Source organism: Oryx dammah, unplaced genomic scaffold (genome assembly GCF_014754425.2).
Source record: "Oryx dammah isolate SB20612 unplaced genomic scaffold, SCBI_Odam_1.1 HiC_scaffold_29, whole genome shotgun sequence".
Lineage (NCBI taxonomy): Eukaryota > Metazoa > Chordata > Mammalia > Artiodactyla > Bovidae > Oryx > Oryx dammah.
Genome location: NW_024070213.1, coordinates 67,145,643 through 67,167,351, shown reverse-complemented (window position 1 = coordinate 67,167,351; position 21,709 = coordinate 67,145,643). Strand labels below are relative to the sequence as shown.

At 40.3% G+C, this 21,709-nt stretch overlaps 1 pseudogene; it reads right to left on the bottom strand.

Annotated features, from left to right (window-relative positions):
- Positions 1-2,131: 2,131 nt before the first annotated feature.
- Positions 2,132-21,709, bottom strand: part of LOC120858065 — a 144,686-nt pseudogene continuing 125,108 nt past the window's right edge.

Here is a 21,709-nt window from a genome sequence, read left to right as displayed (position 1 = left end):
ACAGTCAGGGCTCATAAAGCTCATCAATTCAGTTCAGTTCAGTTGAGTCGCTCAGTCGTGTCCGACCCTCAGAGACCCCATGGACTGCAGCCCACCAGGCTCCTTCGTCCATGGGATTTTCCAGGCAAGAGTACTGGAGTGGGGTGCTATTGTCTTCTCTGCTTCTATCACTCACCTAGTCTAAAGAAAATCTTGCATAAAGGTGGACAGGTGCAACCCCCAGTGGAATCATTGGTATTTTTTTATTATTTATTATTTATTTTTATTTTCAGCTGCGCTAGGTCTTCAGTGCTGCGTGTGGGCTTTCTCTGGTTGTGGTGCTCGGGCTTCTCATTGCAGCGGTTTCACTTGTTGTGGAGCACAGGCTCGAGGGCACTTAGGTTTCAGTAGTTGTGGATACAGGGCTCTAGACCATAGGCTCAGTAGTTGTGGCACTTGAACTTAGTTGCCCCGCGGCATGTGGGATCTTCCTGGACAAGGGATCGAACCCCTGTCTCCTGTATTAGCAGGCAGTTCCTTTACCACTGAGCTATCACAGAAGCCCAGAGGCATTGGTATTAGTGCTGAAGTAAACTTTAGAGGAATAACTATACTTGCTTATGGGATTGTTCACAGCCTTGCTAAAAAACCTACTCTTCCTGAATACCTAGATTGAAAAATTATAATAATTTAAAAGTGAGATTTCATTGATAAAGCTCTAGTTCCTGTATAAGGTTCTGGTCCCTGGAAAGATGTATGACTAGCCCAAAATACTGGCTGTGTTTCCATTTTAAGCCTGTCCATTATTCTTCCTCATCACAGGACTGTCAAATTTTTCCACCCACATGTCACTGCTAAGCTCTTTTAACTGCTTTGATGTCCTTTGGATGCTCTGCTGCACACAGAGGTTCACAGAAGTTCTCACTTTAATGTGTAGGGATTTTCCATTTCACACCATCAGTTCCCTAAAAACCGCCAACTGAGAACTACTTCTAGTTAGTAAAGGCACAATTACTCATTATATAAAGGAAACCAAAGGAATCGTTTGGAAGTTGAACAAACATCTTAGATATTCCTAGGAAGAGAATGCTGTATCTGCTACCAAAACCCAGAGACGTATACTAGATCTAAGATTAGATGGAATATGTAAAAGCATGAACTTGGCAGTTTAAGACGTATTGCCGATTTTCCACTATACCACTGGGGGAGAGGCCTAGTTAGTATTATAGCAGCAATACTAACACCACCCTATTGGCTTGTTTTCTTCCTGCTTTCAGTAAACTTGCACCAGTCCAGTGAAATCTGCCTCAGGATACATTACTCAGAAATCTGTAGAACCTCTTAGAGGCAGAACTATCCGCTCTGCTGCAACTAGTCCAGCAACTAGCATTCAGCTGGTAAACACTGCCCTGGGGTGAAGCCCATGAAAAGATGTAAGCCCAAGAAAGACTCGCAGAGGTTGCACAAAAATTCTTGTTTTTATAATATCTTCCCAGGAAGTTAGAAAATAATTGGATTTTAGTTAAAGAGATGGAATCTACCCTCAAAATGGAGAAACTACAGAAAAATAATCCTATTAATTAATCAATAGCTTACTTTGGCTAAATGATCATAGTAAGTCAGTACAATTTATCACTGTAGTTAGAAGCAGACCCTACCATATCCTCATAAAACAGGATACTAGTGAAACATGTGAAGACATGACAGCCCTTTAGCCTTTTGCTGCTTCAGAACTTAAAAAAGACAAAGGCTAACCAGGATTTGACATTCAGATACATACTTGCTTAGTACAAGCTGAGTTAGGAGATAGCTAAACATTGATTCTTACTCACTTATGATGTTCTTAGGAAGTTCCTATTTGGACATCGATGGTTATCAACCTGGTTGCACCTCAGAGTCATCTAGGAAGCTTTACAAAATTATCAAATGCCTAGATCAATTAAATCTGGAGGGTGGAGCCCAAAAATCATTATATTCTCTGTTTCCCCAGATGATTCTAATGTGCAGCCAGGCTCTACACCACTGATATATCCGTTTCAGAAAGCCATTGCATGAAAGCCATTTGTATCTAGATAGCTTTGTTTTTTCCAAATTCCACAAGGAAGGGGGACTTTTAGAAAAAGGCAGTTTACTGTTTGGTAAGCGCTGGTTCTCACAGATTATCTGAGTGCTGACTGAAGAGGATCAAGTCCTTGTCTTGGCAGAGGAGGCAGAGTATCAGGCTTTGGCAGCTGCCTCCAAAAACAAAGAATGCTCAGATGCCCATAAAAATCATGATTATGTATGCTGACTTCAGATTTAATTATAATGGGGATTCGTGATGGTCCAGGCTACACACCAGCAGAGGAAAGAGCTATAAGAAAGCCATACCATGTTTTCTCCTCAAAGCCATCAAAAGACACAGTGCCCCAGAACACGTGCAGCAAAGTGACAACCAGTATCCTAAAGGCTGAATTTAGGAAGAACTGAGGAGGGGCTCCATGAATGCCCACTGTGCCTGGCCCCAAAGAGTCAAGGTATTTACAAAGGAAAATATTCCACTCATGATTCCAAAGCCCAAGCCAGAAACATAAGCCAGCAATCCACCAAGGGTGCTGTTTCATCTGGGTTTATACTCTTCAAACCTTCACCAGCTCTTTTAAGTTCATAATATGCAAACCAGAACATTTCTTGGATAAGGACTGAAACTAACACTCCTAAGATCAGCAGATATTTCTGTATTGGTCCATCTTAGTTGTCAGTAATGGTTGCTGCCGTGAACCAAACTAGGGAGGAAAGCCACAGAGACACAAGCAGAAGAAAGCTCTGATGGTGGGGAAGATGATGCTCAAAGACTCAGTGATGATGGTGCAATGCAGAGGGCAAGCCCAGGACCAAAGGCAATGAAAGTGCAGTCAAAAAGGACGGACACCCTCGAACCAACCCAGCAGCCACATAGGGGCCTGATGGGATGTGGGAGCACTAAGCCCTGACAGGACTGAGCGTGGGGGTGAAGGGGTCACCGGGAAGAGCAGAAAGGCGGAGGCAGGTTCCGCTTCTAGATTATTTCTTCAAGCTGGCTACTTCTATCTTCCATATCATTTGCTCTATTTCCAATGCGTTCTTCATCTCATTTACAGTAAGCCCCCTACCTACAAATGAGTTCCATTTTTAAGTCAAATCTGTTGGTAAGTCCAACAGAGTTAGCCTAGATACCAAATTAAAACAATCAGCTATATACCACTGCTTTTACACTTGCTTGTGGACATCCTGGGCTTGAAATAAAGATAATGTATTATTGTACTTATATAGTGAAAGTGAAAGTGAAGTCGCTCAGTCGTGTCTGACTTTTTGCGACCCCATGACCCACAGCCTACCAGGCTCTGCTGTCCATGGGATTTTCCAGGCAAGAATACTGGAGTGGGCTGCCATTTCCTTCTCTAGGGGATCTTCCCAGCCCAGGGATCAAACCCAGGTCTCCTGCAGTGCAGACAGACGCTTTACCGTCTGAGCCACCAGGGAAATCCTTATATAGTCCTGTACAGTAAAGTACACAAAAGCACAACCACTTGTAGAAGCTGCACACGTGTGACAATGTAAGCCAAACACATGCACTAACTTATGTAATTGAACATACGAACACATTTGCGTCTTTGAAATGTTGCAGCTTGAAGGTTCACATGTAGGGGACTTACTGTACTGAGTTCTTCAGCTCCAGAACTTTCAGGTTTGTTTTTTTGTTTTTTTAGCATTTCTACCTCTTTGGTGACATATTCATTCTGTTCATTCATTTTACTCCTGAACTCAGTGAACTACCTTTCTGAGTTTTCTTGTTTTCTTTTGGCTCATTGAGTTTCTTCACAACAGCTATTTTGAATTCTCTGTTAGATCACAACACTTCCTGACGAAGTTTAGTTTCAGGAGAATTGTTGGTTTCTTTTCGCAACACTGTGTTACTGTGATTTTTCATTGCTTGGTGAGTTGTTTCTCTGACAGCACATTTGAAGTAGGGAACACATTTCTTATTTAGGTGAATCACTGTTTAATTTAATTCTGAAAATTAACAGGTTGATAATTATAGGACTTTCTCTTTTTAAGTTGGTGGTTCTATAGCACAAGCTCTGGTTTCTCTTCTCTGAGTTGCCTCTGGCTGTATTTGAGAATCAACACGTTCCACTCTCCATCACCTCTGCCAGAAGTTGCAAGGACTTGTGCTTCCAGGATTGTTAGTGCCTTGCTGCTGCTGCTGCTGCTGCTGCTGCTAGTGCTGCTGCTGACCCTGCTGCTGCCTCTGAAGGCACCAGGTTGGCAGGCACCTCCAGCATGCCTAAGGTCACTTGGGTTGTGGGCCCTGACACTGCAGAAGGGGGAGGTTGGTGGGGAGGGAACAAGGGTCAGGGGTGTCTGCTGTGTATCTAGGGTGGTTGGGATCACAAGCCTGCTGCCCTGGGTAGGGATGGTAGAGTCTCGGGTGCCACAGCAGCTGGAAGAACCAGGGTCATAGACCTTGCCACCACTGCTGCCCAGTTCCCTGTGGCCATGGGTGCTGTTGTGGCCAGGAGGCTAAAGTCATCTGTGCCTACTCTTCTGCTGCTACTAGTTTTCTGGGGCTATGGGCTCAGTTTCCATGACTGGGGGCCAGGATCGCTGGCACTGCCTCCTATTCCCCCAGTTCTGCCTCTTCCATGTGCTCCAGCCCCCTAACTTCAGATGTACACACGTATGCATCTCTCTGGCATCCTGCTGTGTCGGAACACCTTGGCTGAGTTATGAATGTCTTCGCTGAGTTATGCATGTCTTATTAGTTGTAGATTGAATCAGGGGGTTCAGGGAGTGTCTCCCGTGTCTATACCCACCATGTTTTGACCGCTAATCTGACTTAAGAATTTTTCTCACCACTTAGTCCTTATTATGATTGTATTAATTATCAAAAAAAAAATGGGCCTAAAGAAGTTAAATGACTTTTCAAGACCATGTGGCTTGTAAGCAATGAAATTGGGATTAAAACCACATCTATTTGATTCCAAAGCCTCTATTTTTTTTAATCTATAAAAAAAGGAGGATTCATTGGATAATCTCTGACATTCCTAGAGATCCAGATTTCAGTGAGTCTATAGATGGCTAACACCAAACTCAGATTGATTATATGCTTTGCAGCCAAAAATGGAGACGCTCTATACAGTCAGCAAAAACAAGACTGAGAGTGGACTGTGGCTCAGATCATGAACTCCTTATTGCCAAATTCAGACCTAAATTGAAGAAAGTGGGGAAAACCACTAGACCATTCAGGTATGACCTAAATCAAATCCCTTATGATTATACAGTGGAAGTGACAAATAGATTGAAGGGACTAGATCTGATAGACAGAGTGCCTGATGAACTATGGAAGGAGGTTCATGACATTGTACAGGAGACAGGGATCAAGACCATCTCCAAGGAAAAGAAATGCAAAAAAGCAAAATCTCTGTCTAATGAGGCCTTACAAACAGCTGAGAAAAGAAGAGAAGCAAAAAGCAAAGGAGAAAAGGAAAGATATACCCATTTGAATGCAGAGTTTCAAAGAATAGCAAGGAGAGATAAGAAAGCCTTCCTCAGCTATCAATGCAAAGAAACAGAGGAAAACAATAGAATGAAAAAGACTAGAGATCTCTTCAAGAAAATTAGAGATACCAAGGGAACATTTCATGCAAAGATGGGCTCGATAAAGGACAGAAATGGTATGGACATAACAGAAGCAGAAGATATTAAGAAGAGGTGGCAAGAATACACAGAAGAACTGAACAAAAAAAGAGCTTCATGACCCAGATAATCACGATGGTGTGATCACTCACCTAGAGCCAGACATCCTGGAATGTGAAGTCAAGTGGGCCTTAGGGAGCATCACTACAAACAAAGCTAATGGAGGTGATGGAATTCCAGTTGAACTATTTCAAATCCTAAAAGATGATGCTGTGAAAGTGCTGCACTCAATATGCCAGCAAATTTGGAAAACTCAGCAGTGGCCACAGGATTGGAAAAGGTCAGTTTTCATTCCAATCCCAAAGAAAGGATATGCCAAAGAATGTTCAAACTACCGCACAATTGAACTCACCTCACACTCTAGTAAAGTAATGCTCAAAATTCTCCAAGCTAGGCTTCACCAATACATGAACCGTGAACTTTCAGATGTTCAAGCTGGTTTTAGAAAAGGCAAAGGAGATCAAATTGCCAACATCCGTTGGATCATTGAAAAAGCAAGAGAGTTCCAGAAAAACATCTATTTGTGCTTTATTGACTATGCCAAAGCCTTTGACTATACTGGAGTGGGTTGTCATTTCCCTCTCCAATGCATGCATGCGTGCTAAGTTGCTTCAGTTGTGTCTGACTTTGTGCGATCCCATAGACGGCAGCCCACCAGGCTCCCCTGTCCATAGGATTCTCTAGGCAAGAACAGTGGAGTGGGTTGCCATTTCCTTCTCCATGGATCACAGTAAACTGTGGAAAATTCTGAAAGAGATAGGAATACCAGACCACCTGAGCTGCCTCTTGAGAAATCTGTATGCAGGTCAGGAAGCAACAGTTAGAACTGGACATGGAACAACAGACTGGTTCCAAATAGGAAAAGGAGTACATCGAGGCTGTATATTGTTACCCTGCTTATTTAACTTATATGCAGAGTACATCATAAGAAATGCTGGGCTGGATGAAGCACAAGCTGGAATCAAGATTGCCAGGAGAAATATCAATCACCTCAGATATGCAGATGACACCACCCTTATGACAGAAAGTGAAGAAGAACTAAAGAGCCTCTTGATGAAAGTAAAAGAGGAGAGTGAAAAAAGTTGGCTTAAAGCTCAACATTCAGAAAACAAAGATCATGGCGTCCAGTCCCATCACTTCATGGCACATAGAAACAGGGGAAACAGTGGAAACAGTGGCTGACTTTATTTGGGGAGGGCTCCAAAATCACTACATATGGTGATTGCAGCCATGAAATTAAAAGATGCTTACTCCTTCGAAGGAAAGTTATGACCAACCTAGACAGCATATTAAAAAGCAGAGACATTACTTTGCCAACAAAGGTCTATCTAGTCAAGGCTATGGTTTTTCCAGTAGTCATGTATGAATGTGAGAGTTGGACTATAAAGAAAGCTGAGCGCCAAAGAATTGATGCTTTTGAAGTGTGGTGTTGGAGAAGACTCTTGAGAGTCCCTTGGACTGCAAGGAGATCCACCCAATCCATCCTAAAGGAGATCAGTCCTGGGTGTTCATTGGAAGGACTGATGCTAAAGTTTGGCCACTCATTTGAAAAGATCCTGATGCTGGGAAAAATTGAGGGCAGGAGAAGGGGATGACAGAGGATGAGATGGTTAGATGGCATCACCGACTCAAAGGACATGAGTTTGGGTAAACTCCAGGAGTTGGTGATGGACAGGGAAACCTGGCGTGCCGCACTTCATGGGGTCACAAAGAGTCGGACATGACTGAGTGACTGAACTGAACTGATTACTGGAATAAAGGATTATCTCAACAGGCCTGGGTTGCCCAAATCTTGCACATTCCAATGAAAAGTTTGGTCCTTGTCTGGTTCCTGAGAGATAATCTCTAACATTTTGCACCATCCTGCCTAAAAAGAGTATCTCCATTTTTCTAGGACCTTGGGCCACTCCAGATAATTTATGCTGACAGATTGTATTTATTTAAGGGGGTGTGTGGTGTGCCGTATATTAATAGTAACCAGTTGACACTTAAAGGGACTGAAGATTGAGTAAATAAAGTCATCCACATTGGCAATCATCCCAATGTGACTAACCCCCAATAAAAACCATAGACACCATGATTTGGTTGAGTCTCCATGATAGAAAATACTTCATATATGTTGTGACATGTAACTTCTGGGAAAATTAAACACTGTGTAACTCTACTGGGAGAAGTCACTTAGAAACTCATGTGTGGTCTATCCTGAACTCTGCCTTCTGATCCTTTTACTTCTGCTGCTTTTCATCTGTATCCCTTTCCCGTAATAAACTGTAAGAGTGAATATAATAGCTTTTCTGAGTTCTGTGAGTCCTTCTAGCTAATCATTTAACATAAAAGTGGTCTCAGGGATTACCAACCATACTATGACTATTCTCAAAGGCTTGTGGTCACCTCAGGACTACTGCTTCTCTGCAATCCAGAAGAGAACTCAAGAGTGACATTTCTCAAAATTACTTTCACCATGTGATGTAGAGGACTTGCCAATGAGACATTTTCATTAAACTTGGAAAGTAGAAGAGAAAGAGAAGCCATTATTTGGCAGAAGTACTTGCAGTCAGCTCCATAGACCAAGAATCAACAAATCTTTTCTGTAAAGGGCTAGATAGTAAATAGTTTAGTCTTTGCAGGCCAGCATCTGTCACAACTACTGTACTCTATCACTGTAAAGCAAAAGCAGCCATAAATAATACACAAACAAGTGAGTATAGCTGTGTTTCAATAGACCTTTATTTATGGACACTGAAATTGGATTCCATGTAATTACATCTCACAAAATATTGATTTTTTTTTCTATCATTTAAAAGAATAAATCTATTCTTTACCCACACATTGCACAAAAACAGCCAGGTCAGTTTTTCCCATGACCATAGTTTGCCAACCTCTCATACAGACAAATCAGCAGATATAGGATTCTCAGTGGTGTCTCAGTGAGCTCCTAAGATTCACCCACTTCAGTGTTTCAGAATGGCACTCTTGGAAATGGCTTCTTTGATTCTGATCCCCTGGCCTTTCAAGATGGTTTGTAGGTCCTTACTTTTCTCTATTGAAACTCTTCATGTTTGAAATATAGACAGTGATTCCTGCTTGAATCATAAAACTCTGGCTGTTAGAACATTTAGCATTGGCAGCAGCTTCAGTAAAATAGAACCTCAAAGAAGAGAATCTGGGATATGTTCTATGATCTAAAGGAAGTTAAAAGAAGTAATAACCTCATTGCTAGTAAAAATTAAGGCTTTTGGTGCACAGCTTGCCATGGCAAAATCATTCCATAAATTTCCACTTCTAGTTGCCTAGAATTAAGTATCTAGAGAGAATTAAGCACTGGAAGACTAAATGACTATTACAACAGAAAGTTTCATAGAAAGTCTGACAACAAGGACCAGGGACCTGACTGAATATATAACATTGCAGCTTATAGAAGGAAAGATTTGAAATTCTCAAGAAGTCAGAGAAACAAAGAGCCTTTAAGAGTGTCCTGAAACAACCTTTTATTTCTTGTAGCTACATGGTTGAGATACCTGAAAATCAAAACCAAAATGTGATTCTATAGTTGGCTGGATAACTATGAAAGTTGGACTGATAATGAACTTTGTCAAGTCTCTTAAGTTAGGGTGTTGACTGGGAAAGAATGGGGTCATGGGAATTGGAATGGGGCACTTAGAGACATTCTAAAGGAAAGAAGAGGCTGTTACTCTCTACTGGAAGTTATAGGCAGATGCTGAGCAGATAATGCGTGAGAAGCACGCAGAATTTTTGTTCGCGCTCTCAACGACCACCCACTACAGCGTTGCTGGATGGGCAAACAAAATAAATAATCTATTGGCAGTGGGCTTCTTGACCTGCCCTTCCCTATCCTATCTGACAGGTGGGAAATGTCCAATTCCTTATATTCAGATACAAAGAGCAATTTCTGTTTGCTTAAAAAGAACACTGACTAATGACTAAGATCAGTTATCTAAAATATTAGAAAATTTGTTAATATGACACTTCACTTCTTAGCAATGCTAAACAAAAGGATTATTCAAAACTGAAAAAGTAAGCCAGTAAAACAGGTAGGAAAGGATAGGTATTGATCAGCGTTCACAGCCATGTATACTGAACAACACATTAAGATCCATATATGTCTCCTAGACAGATACTGAGGAAAGAAATTTTCTCTGCATCAAGAACTTTTGAGTCTTTTGAACTTTGTGGCTCAAGACCCTGTCTCAATGCCCAGAATACCTGAGCACTCAATAAATATGTATTTAGGATTTTGATTTGCCTGAGCAGAATGAATCCCTCCCTCCTCAACTGTTATTGACAACTTAATAGTCAACAATTAATATTACAGCAATAATCAGCAATATAGCATTATTAAAGTCCCAAAGTCAGCCTTTCTCAGAAAGACCTTTAGATGGGGTCATGGATTATTTATTTTCTTTGGTTTAAAGCAACCCAACTTTCACTGCATATTTGCAAATTTGCACATTTTTAAACAAGGAAATTTTAGAACTTGGTCATATTCAATGAAATTATGATTTGTTTTCCAAAATATATGTGAATGTATTTTGGAACAAGAAGAGCACCCTATTTCTAATGCCAAGATTATTTCCTTGCTTTGAGCATAATACATCATGATTTCAACTGAAATAGATTTTTAAGGAACGCATACTTTCCCATAGAATTTATCTTTCTGTACTGAAATCTCTGGATGGAGAAGGAAATGGCAACCCACTTCAGTACTCTTGCCTGGAAAAACCCATGGACAGAGGAGCCTGACAGGCTACACTCCTTGGGGTTGCAAAGAGTTGGACATTACTGAGTGACTTCATTTTCACTTTTGCTGAAATCTTTGGAAAGGATTCCATTGACTATTTTAAAATTACATTTGTAAAACTGCTATATGAAGTATATTTTGGGTTATAAAGTTATTTTACACACAAGTTTATTTTATAACAAAAGTCTCTCCTTGTGACATGCCTCTTCATCTAGTGGATAGTATTTAGGGAACTTCTGAGGCTAGTAAAGTTCAAGAAAGAATATAAAAGAATACTCTATCAAACAGCATTTCTAGATATTTAAATATAAACATTTTACGGAAATTACTTAGTACTATTGGCCAGTAGAGGGCTTCTGTAAAGTTCAACAAAATAATGGAAAAAGCAATATCAATGTGACATGTCTAAAAAAGTAAATACAAGCAAACTGTACCTGTTTTTTTTTTTTTTTCTGAAGGTAGCGTTGACCTTTTATTTCAACACTCTGAACTAATTTCCACTGAGAGCAGGAACTTTGAGAGTAGGGACTTCAGTTCACTGCTTCCCTCTGTACCTAGCATATCAAGGTAAGCAAAGCCTTCAACTAGTATTCTTTTTATATTTTTTAATTTATTTTTTTATTGAAGGATAATTGCTTTACAGAATTCTGTTGTTATCTGTCAAACCTCAACATGAATCAGCCATAGGTATACATATTTCCCCTCCCTTTTGAACCTCCCTTCCACCTCCCGCCCTACTCCACCCCTCTAGATTGATACAGAGCCCCTGTTTGAGTTTCCTGAGCCATATTGCAAATTCCCGTTGGCTATCTATTTTACATTTGATAATGTAAGTTTCCATGTTACTCTTTCCATACATCTGACCCTCTCCTCCCCTCTCCCCATGTCCATAAGTCTATTCTCTATGTCTGTTTCTCCATTGCTGCCCTGTAAATAAATTCTTCAGTACCATTTTTCTAGATTCTGTATATATGTGTTAGAATATGATATTTATCTTTCTCTTTCTGACTTACTTCATTCTGCATAATAGGTTCTAGGTTCATCCACCTCATCAGAACTGACTCAAATGCATTCTTTTTATGGCTGAGTAATATTCCATTGTGTATACGTACCACCACTTCTTTATCCATTCATCTGTCAATGGACACCCAGGTTGTTTCCATGTTCTAGCTATTGTAAATAATGCTGCAATAAACAATGGGATACATGTGTTTTTTACAATTTTGGTTTCTTCAGAGTATATGCCTAGGAGTGGGATTGCTGGGTCATATGGTGTTTTTATTCCTCGTTTTTTAAGGAATCTCCATACCGTCTTCCATAGTGTCTGTATCAATTTACATTCCCACCAACAGTGCAAGAGCATTCCCTTTTCTCCACACCCTCTCCAGCATTTATTGTTTGCAGACTTTTTGATGATGGCCATTCTGACCGGTGTGAGGTGATATCTCATTGTAGTTTTGATTTGCATTTCTCTAATAATGAGCGATGTTGAGCATCTTTTCATGTGTTTGTTAGCCACCTGTATGTATTCTTTGGAGAAATGTCTGTTTAGGTCTTTTCCCCATTGTTTTGATTGGGTTGTTTGTTTTTCTGGTATTGAGTTGTATGAGCTGCTTGTATATTTTGGAAATTAATCCTTTGTCAGTTTTTTCATTTACTATTATTTTCTCCCATTCTGAGGATTGTCTTTTCACCTTACTTATAGTTTCCTTTGCTGTGCAAAAGCTTTTAAGTTTAATCAGGTCCCACTTGTTTCCTTCCGTTTTTATTTCCATTACTCTTGGAGGTGCGTCATAGAGGATCTTGCTTTGATTTATGTCCCTGAGTGTCCTGCCTATGCTTTCCTCTAAAAGTTTTATAGTTTCTGGACTTACATTTAGGTCTTTAATCCATTTTGAGTTTATCTTTGTGTATGGTGTTAGGAAGTGTACTAGTTTCATTCTTCTACCTGTAGCTGTCCAGTTTTCCCAGCACATTTATTAAAGAGGCTGTCTTTGCCCTGTGCTATATTCTTGCCTCCTTTGTCAAAAATAAGGTACCCATAGGTGCATGGGCTTATTTCTGGGCTTTTTATCTTATTCCATTGGTCTATATTTCTGTTTTTATGCCAGTACCATGCTGTCTTGATGACTGTAGCTTTACTGTATAATCTGAAGTTAGGAAGGTTGATTCCTCCAGCTCCATTCTTCTTCCTCAAGACTGCTTTTGCTATTCAGGGTCTTTTGTGTTTCCATATGAACTGTGAAATTTTTCATTCTAGTTTTGTGAAAAATGTCATTGGTAATTTGATAGGGATTGCACTGAATCTGTAGATTGCATTTGGTAGTATAGTTATTTTCACAATATTGATTCTTCCTACCCAGAAACATGGAATATCTCTCCATCTGTTTATGTCATCTTTGACTGCTTTCATTAGTGTCTTATAATTTTCTGTGTACAGTTTTTTTGTCTCTTTAGGTAAGTTTATTTAATTCTTTTTGTTGCAATAGTGAATGGGGTTGATTCCTTAATTTCTCTTTCTGATTTTTCATTATTAGTATATAGAAATGCAAGTGATTTCTGTGTATTGATTTTGTATCCTGCAACTTTGCTAAATTCACTGATTAGCTCTAGTAATTTTCTGATACTATCTTTATGGTTTTCTATGTACAGTATCATGTCATCTGCAAACAGTGACAGATTTACTTCTTTTCTCATCTGGATTCCTTTTATTTCTTTTTCTTCTCTGATTGCTGTAGCTAGCACTTCCAGAACTATGTTGAATAATAGTGGTGAAAGTAGACACCCTTGTCTTGTTCCTGATCTTAGGAGGAATTCTTTCAGTTTTTCACCATTGAGAACAATGTTTCCTGTGGCTTACAATATGTGGCCTTGACTATGTTAAGGTAGATTCCTTCTTAACCCATTGTTTGAAGAGTTTTAATCATAAATGGGTGCTGAATTTTGTCAAAGGCTCTTTCTGCATCTATTGAGATGATCATATGGTTTTTATCTTTCAATTTTTTTAAATGGTGTATCACATTGATTTTCATATATTGAAGAATCCTTGCATTACTGGAATAAACCCAACTTGATCATGATGTATGAGCTTTTTGATGTGTTGCTGAATTCTGTTTGCTAAAATTTTGTTGAAGATTTTTGCATCTATGTTCATCAGTGATACTGGCCTGTACTTTTCCTTTTTTGTGTTGTCTTTGTCTGGTTTTGGTATCAGAGTGATGGTGGCCTCATAGAATGAGTTTAGAAGTGTTCCTTCCTCTGAAATTTTTTGAAAGAAGTTTAGAAGGATAGGTATTAGCTCTCCTCTAAATGTTTGATAGAATTCTTCTGTAGAAGCTATCTGGTCCTGGGCTTTTGTTTTTTTGGGAGATTTTTGATCACAGCTTCAATTTCAGTGCTTGTAATTGGATTGTTCATATTTTCTATGTCTTCCTGGTTCAGTCTTGGAAGGTTGTGCTTTTCTAAGAATCTGTCCATTTCTTCCAGGTTATCCATTTTATTGCCATATAGTTGTTCATAATAGTCTCTTATAATCCTTTGTGTTTCTGAATTGTCTTTTATAACTTCTCCTTTTTCATTTCTAATTTTGTTGATTTGATTCTTTTTTTCTCGCTCAATCTGGCTAAAATCTTGTCAATTTTGTTTATCTTTTCAAAGAACCAGCTTTTATTTTTTATATATATAATATATATATTAGAATCAGTCATAATTTATATATGTATATATGTTGTTGCACAATATCTGATTCATGTTGTTGTATGGCAGAAACCAACACAACAGTGTAAAGCAATTTTCTACCAATTAAAAAAAATTTTTAATAATTGAAAAAAGAAGTTTAGACATGTTTTAGATGTACATTCTAAAAGAACCAGCTTTTAGATTTATTAATCTTTACTATTGTTTCTTTCGTTTCTTTTTCACTTATTTCTGCTCGGATCTTTATGATTCTTTCCTTCTACTAGTTTTTGGGGTTGTTTTGTTCTTCTTTTCCCAGTTGTTTTAGGTGTAAAGTTACGTTGTCTATTCAATGTTTTTCTTATTTCCTGAGGTAGGATTCTATTGTTATCAACTTCCCTCTTAGAACTGCTTTCATTGCATCCCATAGGTTTAGAGTTGTTGTGTTTTCATTGTCATTTGTTTCTAGAAATTTTTTGATTTCCCTTTTGATTTCTTCAGTAACCTGTTGGTTATTTAGAAATGTGTTGCTTAATCTCCATGTGTTTGTGTTTCTTACAATTTTTTTTCCTGAATTGATATCCAGTTTCATAGGGTTGTGGTCAGAGAAGATGCTTGATACAATTTCAATTTTCTTAAATTTACTGAGGTTTGTTTGATTTGTGACCCAAGATGTGGTCTATCCTGGAGAATGTTCTATGTGCCCTTGAGAAGAAGGTGTATTTTTCTGCATTTAGATGGAATGTCCTGAAGATATCAATGAGATCCATCTCATCTAATGTATCACTTAAAACTTTTGTTTCCTTATTAATGTTCTGTTTTGATGATCTGTCCACTGGTGTGAGTGGGGTGTTAAAGTCTCCTACTATTATTATGTTACTTTCATTTTCTCCTTTTATGTCTTTTAATGTTTGTCTTATGTATTGAGGTGCTCCTGTGTTGGGTGCATAGATATTTACAGTTGTTATGTCTTCCTCTAGGACTGATCCCTTGATCATTATGTAGTGTCCCTCCTTATCTCTTGTAATCTTCTTTATTTTAAGGTCTATTTTGTCTGATATGGGGATTGTTACTTCAGCTTTCCCATTTGCACGGAATATATTTTTCCATCCTCTCACTTTCAGTCTATATGTGTCTTTAGGTCTGAAGCGAATTTCTTGTAGACAGCATATATATGGGTCATGTTTTTGTATCCATTCAGCCAGGCTATGTCTTTTGGTTGGAGTATTTAATCCAGTTACATTTAAAGTAATTATTGATATATATGTTCTTATTGTCAGTTTCTTAATGATTTGGGATTGATTTTGTAGATCTTTTTTCTTCTCTTGTATTTCTTGACTATATAAGTGCCTTTAATATTTGTTGTAAAGCTGGTTTGGTGGTACTGAATTCTCTTACATTTTGCTTGTCTGAAAAGCTTTTTATTTCTCCATCAATTTTGAATGAGATACTTGCCCTGGGTACTGTAATCTTGGTTGTAGACTTTACCCTTTCAATACTTTAAATATATTCTGCCATTCCCTTCTGTTCTGCAGAGTTTCTGCTGAAAAATCAGCTGTTAAGCATATGTGGTTTCCCCTGTATGTTACTTATTGCTTCTCCCTTGCTGCTTTTAATATCGTTTCTTTGTGTTTAGTCTTTGTTAGCTTAATTAGTATGTGTCTTGGTGTGTTTCTCCTTGGGTTTATTCAGTATGGGACTCTTCATGCCTCTTGGACTTGACTATTTCCTTTTCCACCTTGGGGAAATTTTCAACAATAATCTCTTCAAAAATTTTCTCATACCCTTTCTTTTTCTCTTCTTCTTCTTCTGCTGCTGCTGCTGCTAAGTCACTTCAGTCATGTCCGACTCTGTATGACCCCATAGACGGCAGCCCACCAGGCTCCCCCATCCCTGGGACTCTCCAGGCAAGAACACTGGAGTCGGTTGCCATTTCCTTCTCCAATGCATGAAAGTGAAAGGTGAAAGTGAAGTCGCTCAGTTGTGTCCAACTCTTAGTGACCCCATGGACTGCAGCCTACCAGGCTCCTCCGTCCATAGGATTTTCCAGGCAAGAGTACTGGAGTGGGGTGCCATTGCCTTCTGGGACCCCTATAATTCAAATGTTGGTGCATTAGATATTGTCCCAGAGGTTTCTGAGACTATCCTCAGTTCTTTTCGTTCTTTCTACTTTATTCTGCTCTTCAGAAGTTACTTCCACCATTTTATCTTCCAGCTCACCGACTAGTTCTTCTGCTTCAGCTATTCTGCTATTGATTCCTTCTAGAGTATTTTTAACTTCAGTAATTGTGTTGTTTGTCTCTGTATGTTTATTCTTTAATTCTTCCAGGTCTTTGTTAACTGATTCTTGCATTTTCTCCATTTTGTTTTCAAGGTTTGATCATCTTTGCTATCATTATTCTGAATTCTATTTCAGGTAGCTTGCCTATTTCCTCCTCATTTATTTGGACTTCTGTGTTTCTAGCTTGTTCCTTCATTTATGTAGTATTTCTCTGCCTTTTTTTTTTAACTTACTGTGTTGGAGGTCTCATTTTCCCAGGCTTCAAGGGTTGAATTCTTTCTTCCTTTTGGTTTCTGCCCTCTTAAGGTGGGTCCAGTGGTTTCTGTACGCTTCATATAGGATGAGATTTGTGGTGATTTTGTTTGTTTGTTTGTTTTTCCTCTGATGGGCAAGGCTGAGTGAGGTGGTAATGCTGTCTGCTGATGATTGGGTTTGTATTTTTGTTTTGTTTATTGTTTGGATGAGGAATCCTGCAAAGGGTTCTAATGGTGGTTGGGTGATGCTGGGTCTTGTATAGAAGTGGTTAGCTTTGTGTGATTCCTCACTATTTGATATGGCTGCGGCCGGTGCACTAAGCGTGGCTGAGAGGAGCTACCCCACATCTGAGGTCAGGGGCAGCGGTCTAGAGTGCCAGGCTGCAATGGCGCAGGAACGGCCGAGAGGAGCTACCCCACATCCAAGGAACGGTGGCTGCACGAGCACAGGAGGGCCTAGAGGAGCCATCCCACGTTGAAGGTCAGGAAGGGGGGGTGGTGAGGAGATTCCCCTCATCCAAGGTAAGGAGCAGCGGCTGCGCTTTGCTGGAGCAGCCGTGAAGAGACATCCCACGCCCAAGATAAGAGAAACCCAAGTAAGATGGTAGGTGTTGCAAGAGGGCATCAGAGGGCAGACACACTGAAACCATACTCACAGAAAACTAGTCAATCTAATCACACTAGGACCACAGCATTGTCTAACTCAATGAAACTAAGCCATGCCCGCGGGGCAACCCAAGATGGGTGGGTCATGGTGGAGAGGTCTGACAGAATGTGGTCCACTGGAGAAGGGAATGGCAAACCACTTCAGTGTTCTTGCCTTGAGAACCCCTTGAACAGTATGAAAAAGCAAAATGATAGGATACTGAAAGAGGAACTCCCCAGGTCAGTAGGTGCCAAATATGCTACTGGAGATCAGTGGAGAAATAACTCTAGAAAGAATGAAGGGATGGAGCCAAAGCAAAAACAATACCCAGCTGTGGATGTGAATGGTGATAGAAGCAAGGTCCAATGCTGTAAAAAGCAATATTGCATAGGAACCTGGAATGTCAGGTCCATGAATCAAGGCAAATTGGAAGTGGTCAAACAAGAGATGGCAAGAGTGAACATCGACATTCTAGGAATCAATGAACTTAAATGGACTGGAATGGGTGAATTTAACTCAGATGACCATTATATCTACTACTGTGGGCAGGAATCCCTCAGAAGAAATGGAGTAGCCATCATGGTCAACAAAAGAGTCTGAAATGCAGTACTTGGATGCAATCTCAAAAACGACAGAATGATCTCTGTTCGTCTCCAAGGCAAACCATTCAATATCATGGTAATCCAAGTCTATGCCCCAACGAGTAATGCTGAAAAAGCTGAAGTTGAATGGTTCTATGAAGACCTACAAGACCTTAGAACTAACACTCAAAAAAGATGTCCTTTTCATTATAGGGGATGGAATGCAAAAGTAGGAAGTCAAGAAACACCTGGAGTAACAGGCAAATTTGGCCTTGGAATGCGGAATGAAGCAGGGCAAAGACTAATAGAGTTTTGCCAAGAAAATGCACTGGTCATAGCAAACACCCTCTTCCAACAACACAAGAGAAGACTCTACACATGGACATCACCAGATGGTCAACACCAAAATCAGATTGATTATATTCTTTCCAGACAAAGGTGGAGAAGGTCTATACAGTCAACAAAAACAAGACCAGGAGCTGTCTGTGGCTCAGATCATGAACTCCTTATTACCAAATTCAGACTCACATTGAAGAAAGTAGGGAAAACCGCTAGACCATTCAGGTATGACCTAAATCAAATCCCTTATGATTGATTATACAGTGGAAGTGAGAAATAGACTTAAGGGCCTAGATCTGATAGATAGAGTGCCTGATGAACTATGGAATGAGGTTCGTGACATTGTACAGGAGACAGGGATCAAGACCATCCCCGTGGAAAAGAAATGCAAAAAAGCAAAATGTCTGTCTGGGGAGGCCTTACAAATAGCTGTGCAAAGAAGAGAGGTGAAAAGCAAAGGAGAAAAGGAAAGATATAAGCATCTGAATACAGAATTCCAAAGAATAGCAAGAAGAGATAAGAAACCCTTCTTCAGCGATCAATGCAAAGAAATAGAGGAAAAGAACAGAATGAGAAAGACTAGAGATCTCTTCAAGAAAGTAGAGATATCAAGGGAACATTTCATGCAAAGATGGGCTCGATAAAGGACAGAAATGGTAGGGACCTAACAGAAGCAGAAGATATTAAGAAGAGGTGGCAAGAATACACAGAAGAACTGTACAAAAAAGATCTTCACGACCCAGATAATCACGATGGTGTGATCACTCATCTAGAGCCAGACATCCTGGAATGTGAAGTCAAGTGGGCCTTAGAAAGCATCACTACGAACAAAGCTAGTGGAGGTGATGGAATTCCAGTGGAGCTGTTTCAAATCCTGAAAGATGATGCTGTCAAAGTGGTGCACTCAATATGCCAGCAAATTTGGAAAACTCAGCAGTAGCCACAGGACTGGAAAAGGTCAGTTTTCATTCCAATCCCAAAGAAAGGCAATGCCAAAGAATGCTCAAACTACCACACAATTGCACTCATCTCACATGATAGTAAAGAAATGCTCAAAATTCTCCGAGCCAGGCTTCAGCAATACATGAACCGTGAACTTCCTGATGTTCAAGCTGGTTTTAGAAAAGGCAGAGGAACCAGAGATCAAATTGCCAACATCTGCTGGATCATGGAACAAGCAAGAGAGTTCCAGAAAAACATCTAGTTCTGCTTTATTGACTATGCCAAAGCCTTTGACTGTGTGGATCACAATCAACTGTGGAAAATTCTGAAAGAGATGGGAATACCAGAGCACCTGACCTGCCTCTTGAGAAATCTGTATGCAGGTCAGGAAGCAACAGTTAGAACTGGACATGGAACAACACACTGGTTCCAAATAGGAAAAGGAGTACGTCAAGGCTGCATATTGTCATCCTGCTTATTTAACTTATATGCAGAGTACATCATGAGAAAGGCTGGGCTGGAAGAAACACAAGCTGGAATCAAGATTGCAGGGGGAAATATCAATCACCTCAGATATGCAGATGACACCATCCTTATGGCAGAAAGTGAAGAGGAACTATAAAGCCTCTTGATTCAGAAAACAAAGATCATGGCATCTGGTCCCATCACTCATGGGAAATAGATGGGGAAACATTGGAAACAGTGTCAGATTTATTTTGGGGGGCTCCAAAATCACTGCAGATGGTGACTGCAGCCATGAAATTAAAAGACGCTTACTCCTTGGAAGAAAAATTATGATCAACCTAGATAGCATATTCAAAAGCAGAGACATTACTTTGCCAACAAAGGTCTATCTAGTCAAGGCTATGGTTTTTCCAGTAGTCATGTATGGATGTGAGAGTTGGACTGTGAGAAAGGCTGAGCACCAAAGAATTGATGCTTTTGAACTGTGGTGTTGGAGAAGACTCTTGAGAGTCCCTTGGACTGCAAGGAGATCCAACCGGTCCATTGTGAAGGAGATCAGTCCTAGGATTTCTTTGGAAGGAATGATGCTAAAGCTGAAACTCCAGTATTTTGGCCACCTCATGTGAAGAGTTGACTCATTGGAAAATACTTTGATGTTGGGAGGAATTGGGGGCAGGAGGAGAAGGGGACGGCAGAGGATGAGATGGCTGGATGGCATCACTGACTCGATGGATGTGAATCTGAGTGAACTCCAGGGGTTGGCGATGGACAGGGAGGCCTGGCGTGCTGCATTTCATGGGGTCGCAAGGAGTCAGACACGACTGAGAGACCGACCTGAACTGAACTGAGGGTTAGTTCTCTGGTAGTCTAGGGTCTTTGAGTCAGTGCTCCCACTCAAAAGGTTCAGGGCTTGATCTCTGGTCAGGAATAAGGATTTCACAAGTGGTTTGTTATCGGTTTAAGTAAAATTAAAACAAATAACCAAAAATGAGAAGTCAAAAATGAACCCCGGACAAATGGCAATTACACCCTTATTGGGGAGCTACTCTGTAGATCAGCATGTCAGTCACTTAATGGAGCACTCTGGGTGGGGTCCTGCTCTGTAGTTCAGTGCCTCAGGTGTTTGATGGGCCAGCCTCTCTGTTGCTTAGCTGCTGATGCTGGCCTGTGAGGAAAGAGAAGCTATGGTGATGGCTCCACCCACTACGCATGACTCAGCAGTATCGCCTTGCTTCCATGGCTGCTCAGCTTTCCTCCACAGGCATTTCCCACCACAGTCTCCTCCTTTACCTCCTCTTGATCCATCTCTCCACAGTCAACAGCAGCCCTCGCCCTGGGATCCCTCCACAGTCTCCAGACTCCGCATTCTTGTCTGGGGTATGTATGGCTGTGGCAAGGACTGTCTGATTCTCATTCCATTTAGGCTGCCACAGATCAGCTGTTTCACTCAGGCTTAAACATTTCTCCTCTGACTGGGACAGTTGCCCGGATGTGGGGATCAGACCCCTGCTTCAGTTCCCCCACCCTGGTGCAGTCCTACTAACAAACCCCTGCTTTTCCCTCTAGTTCCTTCATCCTACCGAGTTTTGTGTGGTTCCATATACTCTTTTCCTCTGGTCAGGTCCTCCTGTCTGCACTCAGCTGGTGTTCTGCATGCACTTCTGTATCTGAAGGTGTATTCCTGGTGTATCCACGGACAGAGATGTACTCCACGTCCACCTACTCCTCCACCATCTTCAACTAATATTCTTTTAATGAATTAGCATAAATGGATAATAGACAAAATTTTTATTGCATTTTATGCCATCTTTATTTTTCCCCCACCTCACCCCCGTCATTAAATACTGCATTTTTTAAAAGTTTAAGGACTTCATGTCTGCTTCAATTAGCACTAATAACCTCTCAAACCATATATCTTATGTTTGCCCAACATTATCACTTGAATATCTTTCTTGCAGATACTTCAAATTGAACCTAGCGTCTTTCCCTGCTCTCCCTCCCCTGCCTCCCCATTCCTACCATCAAGGTGCTCCCATCTCAGTAAACATAACTACAATCCACCAGCTATCA